The sequence below is a fragment of the Ovis aries genome, chromosome 12, assembly GCF_016772045.2.
Source record: "Ovis aries strain OAR_USU_Benz2616 breed Rambouillet chromosome 12, ARS-UI_Ramb_v3.0, whole genome shotgun sequence".
NCBI lineage: Eukaryota > Metazoa > Chordata > Mammalia > Artiodactyla > Bovidae > Ovis > Ovis aries.
In genome coordinates, this window is record NC_056065.1 from 63,241,138 (window position 1) to 63,244,140 (window position 3,003).

Below are 3,003 nucleotides of genomic sequence, written 5' to 3' on the forward strand. Positions count from 1 at the left end.
CAACTCTTTACATGAGGTGGCCAAAGTACTGGAGTTTCTACTTCAGCATAAGTCCTTCCAAAGAAATCCCAGGGCTGATCTCCTTCAGAATGGACTGGTTGGATCTCCTTGCAGTCCAAGGGACTCTCGAGAGTCTTCTCCAACACCACAGTTCAAAAGCATCAATTCTTCAGCACTCAGCCTTCTTCACAGTCCAACTCACATCCATACATGACCACAGGAAAAACCATAGCCTTGACTAGATGGACCTTGTCTCTGCTTTTGAATATGCTATCTAGGTTGGTCATAACTTTTCTTCCAAGGAGTAAGCGTCTAGTACTGATTATCAATGCTAAGACTGAGCTCTTCAGATAATTCACAGATATTATTATCATGGCTATTATTTTATTTTATTAAAAATAAAATCATAAAAAAAGAGATGGGTAAACTGGAGTCTATCCCTGGAAAGTCCCACAGGATCCTGCTTGGTTTCACTACAATGATCATTTTAAAAAACAAAATAAAACAGAGAAGATGTGCACACACATACACACATATATACAATGCACACATATACACATGCATACACATATGCACACAATAACACATGCACACAGATGTGGGCACACACACATTCACATTTGCATGCACACGCATCACTCTACTTCCTCATCCTTTTATTTTTCTTCAGCATACTATTTTGTCCTGAAATTGTGTTTTTACATGTTTGCCCACACACCTGTTACCTGACTCTCCCTCTGGAATGTAAGCTCTATGAGGACAGGGACTTGGTTTCCTTAGCATTCTTTTTCTAGTGCCCAGAGCAGTGTCTGACTCATAACACAGCTCCATAATTATTGAGATATAACTCACATACCACACAATTTACTCCTGGTGCTCAATGGTTTTTAGTATACTCACAAAGTTGTGTAACCATCACCACAACAGGTTTTAGAACATTTTCATCCCCTCAAAAAGAAACCCCATACCCATCAGCAGTTACTCTCTGTTCACCCCCAAAGTTCCCACCCCACTAATCTCCCCCACTCTACTAATCTACTTTATTTCTGTGAATTTGCCTGTTCTGGACACTTCATGTAAATAGAATCATACTATACCTGATCTTTTGAACATTAAAGTTTAATGAATGAATGGGAAATGTTGAATCCAAATTCTGCCACTCCCTCTAGATATCTGTAGCTCCCCAGATAGTTTTCTTCCCTGAGTTTTGAACAATCTATTATTCAACCTAAGTAACTAAGAATCCTTCTGGCAAAAATACAGCAAAAACATCTCATTTATTCATAGTGCACTTTTGTTTGTTCTTTAATTGTGACATTGTGACAGGCGTTGAACAGAAGCCTCCCTTAGCACTATCAACAGAAAAAAAGGAAAGGCTGACAGCAAGTAAATACTTGAAATGAAAGTCTGAGGGGCCTCTTTATTTACTTAAGAGACCAACTGTTTTCATACACTCTGAATTACAAATGATTTAATTCTAATCTAAGCAGAGGCCAGTGAGTCTTGTGCTCTGATATGTTGATTACAAATCATTCCCTATTCATTAAAGCAGGACCTTGATCAAGCAACTTCAGCACACATAATTCCCCACAGCCATGGACTTGAAAGTTGTAAAATGGCCTTTTATTACTTATAAGCATTTCATAATCAACTTCACCAACCAAACTGGCTTTCCCATTCAATTATTTTTAATTAGTGAGGTTTTAGTGCATAAACACTCTTTTCCAACACACACTGTCAAATGATTTCTCATATTTGATTCCAGTAAGAGTAACAGATGTTAGTATCTCAATCAAACTACGAACTGGGCTTCCCAGGTAGCTTGGCGGTAAAGAATCTGCCTGCCAATGCAAGAGACACAGGAGTAGTGTGTTTGATCCCTGGGTCGGCAAGATCCCCTGGAATAGGAAATAGCAACCCACTCCAGTATTCTTCTGGAGAAGGAAATAGCAATCCGCTCCAGTATTTGTGCCTGGAGAATTTCATGGTGATTGGGTATAACTTCTCACCCAGTGCTGGAATCCAAACCATAGCTTCCCTGGCTTGACTGCATCCCAGTGACAGGGGGCACACCTCTACTGGAGGTATCTCCCTCCACCATTCCAAACAACATTAACGCCCCAGAGTTGTTCCTTAGAGTAAACTCTCCACGTATCCTAACTTAACGATTGTCCCCCCATGACTATCTCCCTGCACCTACTTTATTTTTGTGCAAGTTCTTTTGAGTCCAAGAAGAGGGGAAGTCTCCTTCTTCCTGGCCAGGGCAAGTGAGTCCCCTGAATATCGGAAGACAGATTGCCTCCTTGAGAATTCTTCCATGAGCTTAAAAAAAAAAGAAAGAAAGAAAACCCAGGCCATCTCACAGCTTGGTTTTTTCTGCTGCCACCTCCCACCACCACCAACTTTCTGATCACCCACCACTGAAGAAATTCATTTCCGTCCCTCACTGTCTGTGCCCGTTCCCTCAGTCATGTCTGACTCTTTGCGGCCCTGTGGAATGTACCCTGCCAGGCTCCTCTGTCCCTGAAATTTTCCAGGCAAGGAAACGGGAATGGGCTGCCATTCCCTTCTCCAGGGCATCTTCCCAACCCAGGGATCAAACTTGCGTCTCTTAGTCTCCTGTACTGGCAGGTGGATTCTTTACCACTAGCGCCACCTGGGAAGCCCATTGCTCACTGCAAATACGCAATATAGGGACTTCACTGTGAACCTTTCCAGTTAGAAGGGAATCACACGTGCCTCGTATAAATTGCTAAAATACCCTCCGAAATGCAAACACAATCTATATGAATTCCCGAGATCATACAGATAAGACGATCCATATTGAGGGATGTCTATGGGCTTTTCATATTCATGTGTGGGTCAAGGGCTGCTTTGAGCTAAAATGAGCAGATCCCATTGAAACAAAGAACAATATCCATTCAGGAGCTCTGACCTGCAAGTCCTATCTTTAGACACATGTAATTTCAGCCGAAGTTATCATGAATCAAACCAGGAAAGCCA